General features: G+C 42.7%; 1 pseudogene; it reads right to left on the bottom strand.

Annotated features, from left to right (window-relative positions):
• Window positions 1-6,929: 6,929 nt before the first annotated feature.
• LOC136379000 (nucleosome assembly protein 1-like 1) lies at window positions 6,930-7,516 on the bottom strand (annotated as a pseudogene).
• Between the last annotated feature and the right edge of the window lie 1,311 nt (window positions 7,517-8,827).

The raw sequence follows: 8,827 nt of genomic DNA, 5'->3' as shown, positions 1-8,827 counted from the left end.
AACCACCCATCTCCGAAACTGTCATTTCCCCCAACTGAAACTGCACCCCTTAAACACGAGCTCCCCTATTCCCTGTCCCTCTTGTTCCTGGCAGCCACCGTCTACTTTCTGTCTATGAATCTGACCCACTGCAAGTACCTCACATGGGTGGAGTTATACAGTATTTGTCCTTTTGTGTCTGGCTTATTTTAGTTAGCACAGTGCCCTCAAGTTTTATTCATATTGTATTATATGTCAGAATTTGCTTCCTTTTTAAGACTGAACAATATTCCATTTTTATTCTTTCCCCTCAGAATTTTAAAGACATTATTTTGTTGTCCTCTAGCTCCAACACTGTTGATATATTTACCCACATCATTTGGTCTTTGAATGTGGTTTAAAATTTTTCTCTAATCTACTGAGAACTGCTCTTCCTTTGATATTTTGAAATTTTGCCTTGATGGGGATCTTGTTATTTATTGTGTGTGGCTTCTTTTTTTTTTTTTTTTTTTTTTTTGTATTTTTCTGAAGCTGGAAACGGGGAGAGACAGTCAGATAGACTCCCGCATGCGCTGGACCGGGATCCACCCGGCATGTCCACCAGGGGCGACGCTTTGCCCACCAGGGGGCGATGCTCTGCCCCTCCGGGGCGTCGCCCTGCCGTGACCAGAGCCACTCTAGCGCCTGGGGCAGAGGCCAAGGAGCCATCCCCAGCGCCCGGGCCGTCTTTGCTCCAATGGAGCCTTGGCTGCGGGAGGGGAAGAGAGAGACAGAGAGGAAGGAGAGGGGGGGCGGTGGAGAAGCAAATGGGCGCTTCTCCTATGTGCCCTGGCCAGAATCGAACCCGGGTCCCCCACAGCCAGGCCGACGCTCTACCGCTGAGCCAGCCGGCCAGAGCCTATTGTGTGTGGCTTCTTATGTACATATTCATTGTGAAGGGATAGTCACTTCAGTTCTGAACAGTGACTTTTTTCGATTATATTTTTCTCTTTTTCTAGTTCTCTATAATCTGTCAGACATTTGATTTGAGCTTTCTTCTCTACTCATCTTTTTCTACTTATACCTCTGTCTTTTTGTTTATTTTTTTCATCTGTCAGTGAATACTTGATTTGCTTCTTCCTTTTGGCTGTTGTAAATAATGCTGCTATGAACATGAGCATACAAGTATCTGTTTAAGTCTTTGTTTTTTGTTCTTTTGAGTATGTGCCCAAAAGTAGAACTGCTGGGTTATAGGATAATCCTGTGTTTAGTTCTTTGAAGAACTGTCATGGTTTTTTCTATGCTTCTTCATTTTATATTCCCACCAACTTCTCTACATTCTCACCAAAACTTGGTATTTTCTGTTGTTGTTATTAGTGTTTTATAAATACAGCTATCCTACTGGTATGAATCTAGGTAGTTTTTAAGACCTAGTTGGTGTTGGGTAAAAAGAATTTGTATGGGATCATTCTGTGGAGTTGTACAACTTTTTTCCAGAAAGCTCAGTGGTCTCGGTCTAGGGGCAGTGATCATGCTTTAGTTTTAGAACCATTGGTTTGATTAATATGTAACATGGAATCGTTTAAGAAATAATCATTCTGGAAAAGACTAAGATATTTTTCTTAGCAACTACTATGTAAGGGATTTATCCATTTTGCAGTGGAACAGAGTGAGAAGACAAAAGTAGAAACACACTGTAGTTTCACTTACACATCATTTATAGCTAGTGCTACATGACTTTATGGTTAAGTTTAACACCAGAACTGTGTAGTGGCATATTGATTACATTGATGGGTCAGTCTCCTTTGAGAGCTTTGTTCTTCCCAATCTTTTCTTTTTTGTCTTGAAGAACTTTTGATCGAAAACCCCTTTGGCTGTTGTTAAGGAGCAATGCTGAAGCTGGGTGGGACCAATGGACATTGGTAGTGTTTCTAATGAGCAGAGAAGACCAGAGCTGACTTCTTGTAGAGAAATTGGGGGCCCCGCCCCTCTTTCTTCAGAGGCCCGGCATGTGACAGGACTGAGGTACAGTAGTAAGTCTGATAAAAATCCTGCAGGGCCTTTGTGCTGCCTCTGGTACAGCATCCAGGTCAGGGAAGAGGAGAATTGTGGTGAATTCTGTGTTGCTCATACTGCACATGGACTCCAGTCTAAAATAGACTGTCTTGGTGGGAATTTACAAAATGAAATGATCTCAAAGGGGCAAATGGAAGGATAAAAAGTATGGACGTCTTATATAGAACAGTTGAAGGGACACGTGGTATTCGGCTTGGAGAGGGAAAAGGCTGGTGGGATTGGAAGGAATGAAGGTGATGAGCTATAAGAAATGTCTTCAGTCCTTTAGAAGACCATGATGTACAAGAAAATATATTCATGATGTGTTGCTGTCTTGATAACCTATTTGATTATAATTAAGTTATAGCTAGAGTTGTTAGGTAGTTCATGACATAAAATAAAAGTAATTAGGAATCAATTGAATAGGCAAAAGCACTCATAGCAAGCTAAATCACATAGACGTTAATTCCCTCATGGTTAAGATGAGTGGTTGACTAAGTCTAGGTCCTCACTTTGGTGGGTCCTGAACTAACTTGCTTGGAGAAACAGAGTGCTTTGGGGAAGGTGCCAAATTATCATGGTGGATGACATGGAGTCTGCGCTGGAGTGTCAGGCAACTGACTTGTATTTACCCCAGCTCCTTTATCTGGTTTGGCCTCTCATCACGTCATAGAGTTACATTATTACACTTCAAACATAAGTAACATATGGGCTTGATAAGGTTGACAGATGGAGTTATCAGAAAAGGGATTAAATCTGTTATACCTTGGTAATCGGGCCTTAAAGAGTGGGCTTTTATGTAAAATATAGTTAATCACATTACTTTAAACATGGTAATGGTACGCAGTTAAAACATATGGAGTTATCTCAAAAGGGCGTAAACTGGTTACACCTAAATCACTCTTAGTTTCCTTTTTTAGATTTTATCTTAATTTATGTTTACTATAACAGTTGCCCCAGAAGGTAGTATTGGAACAAATAACTAGAAGTCGCAGGAAAATATTTTGGCTCTGTTTAAGGAAGATCCTTTTGGAGATAAGCACAAAAAGAGAAGATGGTGCTCTAAGAGCTTTCTGCCCCCGAAACTATTGAAGGCGAGACTAACTGACCCATGGATAGTGGTCTCAACATTCCTAAGACCAAGAGAGCCTGTGATAATCATAACCCGCTGGCTGTGAGGGGGAAGTAGTTAAACAGTGAAATCCTTAACTTCTGCTGCTGGGGAAGTGGGTGTGTTCAGTGTTGTTGCACATACAATTTCTACATAATGAAGGAAACCCATTTTCATCTTTTATTTCAAGCAATCTATGACCCTTCTCAAAAGAAAAAAAAAAAAGAAAGAAAGAAACTCAAGGCATACAGTTTATTGACACAGCAGAGAATGTTGAGACTAGAGCAAGAAATTGCTGTCCTAGAGAGAACCAGATATTAAAACAAACAACAACAGCAACAACAAAACCCCCCACAGCAACAATAACACCAGCTCTGGAGCACTCAGGCTGGAGGGCTTTCAGCAGAACCTTCCATGCATATTATCTGGGAAGACCTCAGTACCTTAAGGCTGGGCTTCACCGAGTATACGAGTTTACTTGAAGACTTAGCAACAGTAGCCCTCCCGGAAGAAAGATGTGAACTTGGCCATGCCAAGGGCATAGTGAGAGCCTGGTGAGGTGCATAGAAGGACCATGTGACAATCTTCTAAAAATACTTGCAGATTCTTTTGAGGGGAAGATCCATATATTGCAAAATCTCTTCATCTCTTTTTGCAGAAACATTAAGGACAAAATTTGATTATAAATAAAAGGACATAGGTTTGTTGGTTGTTTATGTTTGTTAATCTTTGGGGAGGCAAGAGAGTATTTATGGGAATTTCTAACATTATTGTTAATTTTCTTATAGCCCCAAATTGGAATTCAGTTCTTCTTACTACTCATCAATTCTGGGATTTATTAGGCCCCAGTTCAGGCAGAGAGATGGCCCATGCTCCCTGCCTTTCTCTCCTTTCTTGACAAAGTTTGCCCTCCTCCATTTGAGTCCCTTGTTAAGAGGTGATACTGTAGAGGGAAGGGGACTGTACTAATTACCTGCGGGTGAGCTGTGACACTTCATTTTTTCTCACCCCTTCCTAGGTGTCAAAAATCACTGAAAGGAAATCAGATGTGTCGATGAGTCCTTTTTCATTGGTATATGGAAAGAAAAAGCAAACCATCAAAAAAAGCCCAACCAAACAAAACCTTTTATTGTTCTGAGCTCTTATAGATATTTTGTCACTGCTGATTGTTAATTACTGTCAGATAACACTTTGGGTGATTAATTGACCTTTCTTGGCCAAAACAATAAAGGCCATTTTACTAATACAGCAGAAAGCTGAGAGCACATTTTGTTGCACTGCTATTTCTATCACTGGGTGATTCTTCACCGTGCCCCCTCTTCCTCCTCACTTCTGACCACACCTACCTGGGAAATAATTTTACAGATACTTCCTCTGCTTCATCGTGGTGTCTTACCAGAAGGCTTCAAGTCTCTTTGCAGATACTATTTTCGGAGTCATTAAGACAGATCATTTTACATTGAAGACAAGTGGTTTATTTAGTAAATGGAAAGAAACTTAGGAACAATTCACAAGCACAAGACTTTATTTATTCTCATTTCTAAAACCCCTCTGGGCCTCAGTTCGCCTCTACTTTAAGCTGGTCATGGTAGACTTGATGTCAGAACCTGAATCTGTTTTCCTGGTGTTGCTAATATCTCATTTGGGGCTGTTTCTATATGCAAAATGCTGTTAAGAGATGAAAATATGAACCACGTTGATGTGACCTTTCTGGAACTCACCACATAGCCGTGAAGACAGATGTGTATATGCAGAGCTAATTTGGGTTGTCCAGGGTCCTCTCTCAGGCAGCCCGCACTGTGACATGGCTTCTGTTGTCAGGCAACTTTCTTGTCAGAAAGCAGGTAACTCCCCGCATTAAGCTCCTATCCTGGCCTTTCTCCTGAGCTCCATTTTTTCAACTTCCTCCCAGCTCTTCTGTGGAAAACACCACAGAACTCCCTGTGTTCGCTTCAAATTTGCTTTTTCTCTTGATTTCCTTACCTCAGTAAATGGTGCCTCCGGTCATCTAGAGCCACTTGGGCGCCTGAGACCCCCTCTACTTCAAAACAGATCGGATTCATCTCCTAGTCCTGTCAGTACCCACAGCTCTCCGTTGCTGCCAGTACTGCTTATTTCATCCTCTTCTGCTCTCCATTATTTCTCACCTCGACTTTTGCTGCAACTCTTAACAGACTTCTTAATCTAGTTTCTGACTCCTCCGATCTACTTTTCACCTTGCCTGCAGAAGAGTGATCACCAAATGGAAAACCTGATTCCATTACTTTGTAGCTCTTTAAAATTCTTCAGTGATTGTGGATAAAGCAAAAACTCCTTAACAGGGTATAGAAAATCCACCTGGATCTGTCCATGCCTATCATGTACGTGGAACTTGCTGCCTTTCTGTGTTTGGACTCTGTGTCTGGCCCTCAGTGCCCTGCTTTTCCACCACCCCATTTTCCACTGCCCACCTTCCATGCCCTGCCTTCCTCTCCCATCCCCCTTCTCTGTCAGAATCCTTTCTCACGTAGAGTCACATTAAGCACCATCTCTCCTATAGCATTTTCTGAGTCCCTGTGTAGACTTTGCTTCTCACTGTGCTTTGCTCCACCCTAGACTTGCTTCTGGCACAACACCCTAACAGCACATGAATCTTATTTGTCGAGGGGCTGACTTTCTCATCATCTGTAAAGTCCATTTGCTGGGTATTACTTGCAGGTTTATCCCTAGCACCCAGCACAGTACCTGCACCTAGTGTGTTCAATTAACATATTACTATAGAGTAAAGAATGGATTAATAACATCTTTCAGGGGCAGTTTTAGGGAACTTTTTTTTTTTTTTTTCTGAAGGTGGAAACGGGGAGAGACAGTCAGACAGACTCCCGCATGCGACGGACCGGAATCCACCCGGCATGCCCACCAGGGGCTACGCTCCGCCCACCAGGGGGCGATGCTCTGCCCCTCAGGGCGTTGCTCTGCCCTGACCAGAGCCACTCTAGCACCTCGGGCAGAGGCCAAGGAGCCATCCCCAGTGCCCGGGCCATCTTTGCTCCAATGGAGCCTTGGCTGCGAGAGGAAAAGAGAGAGACAGAGAGGAAGGAGAGGGGGAGGGGTGGAGAAGCAGATGGGCGCTTCTCCTATGTGTCCTGGCCGGGAATCATACCCGGGTCCCCCCCACGCCAGGCCGACGCTCTACCGCTGAGCCAACCGGCCAGGGCCAGTTTTAGGGAACTTTTTGAATAGTAATTTTATTTCCTGTTCTTTTTGACTTTTCTTTGCTTGCTTCAGAGCCTAGGTATTTAATGCTTTTCTGCCAGTTTTATATTATTTCTGTACTCACTGCCCCACATGCTGTGATAATAGCTGGAAAATAAACAAAAAATCTCCAACTATATAAAATAGGTATCAAAGAATTAAATGTCTTATGCTAAAAGATACTATGGTATGAAATCTTTTTTTTTTTTTTTTTTTTAATTTTAGGCTGGTGAAACAAAAACAAGCAAGCAAACAACAAGAACTTAAGACTGGCTTGTAAAATGATGAAATTCATCCTTTCCAAGAAAGCAGCAGGTAGACCACCTTGCTTCACCATTTCTTGTACTCCGCTGGGTTTTGATCCTTCCTTGTGTCACAGTCTGACTCATTTTCCTTATCTTCTTCTTCCCCCTTTTTATCCACTTCTTTACCTTCTTCATCATAATCATCTCCACTTGCTTCTCCAGGAAAGTATCGCACTGATCTTGGGTTTATACGCTCATATAAAAAATGACCAATTTCAAAGTCTGCCCCAAGGAGAGCTTCAGCCTCATCATCCAGATCTCCTCTCTCAGCAACTCATCCTGTCTTTCTTTGTCAGCACTTCATTTGTGAAATATTTGTTGGGTTCAAAGTGAAATTCTAAAACAAAACTCATAGGCTGGCCAGCATTTGAGAACTTCACTTTAATGTCTTTCAAATGCTTCAGAATAAGTTCATCATGTTCCTGAACCATATCACTGAGCAAGTCAACATTCTTCAAAACAGTCAACACAAATTCAGGAATTCCCATGGGGTCGTGTTTTTCTTCATCCCTTTTCTCATCCTCAGTCTTGGCCTTTTCTTTCAGCACCTCCGAAATTTCATCTTGCTCATCTGGTTTCCATTCACATTCCTGCATAGGTTTATAAATTGCATCAATGATCTTGAATTGCTTATCAAATGAAGACTGATAGAGAACAGCATACTTTCTTTCAAGATCATGAACTTCCTCATAGAACTTGGCTTCTATCTATGCACATTTAACTTAAAGGTTTTTGAGAGCATCACTCATCTTTTAACTATCCTAGGCAAGCTTTCAACGTATCCTGTTGGTGTACCTACCAGACCAGCAAGTCTTTTTTGGAGGACTGCAAGAATCTGAGGATTTTGAATCATCTGATGCACTTCGATTTTTGTTTCTTTGCCAGTTTTTTCTTCTTCTTCCTCTTCCTCTTCCTCTTCCTCTTCCTCTTCCTCCTCCTCCTTCTCTTTCTTCTTCTTCTTCTTCTTCTTCTTCTTCTTCTTCTTCTTCTTCTTCTTCTTCTTCTCCTCCTCCTCCTCCTCCTCCTCCTCCTTCTTCTTCTTCCTCTTCTTCTTCTTCCTCTTCTTTTTCTTCTTCTTCTCCTTCTTCTTCCTCTTCTCCTCCTTCTCCTCCTCCTCCTCCTCCTCCTCCTCCTCCTCCTCCTCCTCCTCCTCCTCCTCCTCCTTCTTCTTCTTCTTCTTCTTCTTCTTCTTCTTCTTCTTCTTCTTCTTCTTCTTCTTCTTCTTCTTCTTCTTCCTCTTCATTAAGTGAGCATTAGGGAGGCAGAGACAGACTCCTGCATGTGCCTGACAAGGATCCATCCAGCAAGCCTCCTACCAGGTGATGCTGACCATCTGGGACTGCTTCTCCGTTGCTCAGCAACCAAGCTATTTTAGTACCTGAGGCAAGGCCACGGAGCCATCCTCAATGTCTGGGGCCAACTTGCTTCAACTGAGCCAGGGCTGCAGGAGGGAAAGAGAGAGATAAGAGAGAGAAGGGAGGGGGGAGGGGTGGAGAAGCACATGGTCACTTCTTCTTTGTGCTCTGACTAGGAATCGAACCAGGACTTCCACACACTGGGCCAACACTCTACCACTGAGCCAACCAGCCAGGGCCTCTTCTACTTCTTCAACATCACCCAAATATTGATCAAGTTCAGCATGTTTGTTGTTGTAGATATCTGCCATGTTGTAAGAACACCAAATAACGATGACTAGAACAGGGAGCCAGGCAGTGGGAGCTGCACAGTCAGTGACTGCATATGATAGCTTAATTCAAAGGTGCTATGGACTGAATATTTGCACCTTTACCCCTCCCCCAAATTCATATGTTAAAGTCTTAACTCTCAATGTGATGGCATTTGGAGATGAGGCCTTTGGAAGATAATTTGGGTGAGATGAGGTCATGAGGTTGAGACCTCATGATGAAATTATTTTCTTTAAAGAAGATAATAATTATTTTCTTTAAAGAAGATACCAAATGCCTGACAGGTGGTAGCAAAATGGATAGAGTGTTGACCTGGGATGCTGAGGTCCCAGGTTTGAAATCCCGAGGTCACCAGCTTGAGCAGGGGTTCATCTGGCTTGAGCACAGACTCACCAGCTTAAGCGCAGGGTTGCTGGCTTGAGCATAGGATTACTGATATTATCCTATGGTTGCTGCCTTAAGCCCAAAGTTGCTGACTT

Source organism: Saccopteryx leptura, chromosome 7 (assembly GCF_036850995.1).
Source record: "Saccopteryx leptura isolate mSacLep1 chromosome 7, mSacLep1_pri_phased_curated, whole genome shotgun sequence".
Lineage (NCBI taxonomy): Eukaryota > Metazoa > Chordata > Mammalia > Chiroptera > Emballonuridae > Saccopteryx > Saccopteryx leptura.
The sequence above is the reverse complement of the archived record's forward strand: the minus strand, read 5'-3'. Positions and strand labels throughout refer to the sequence as shown.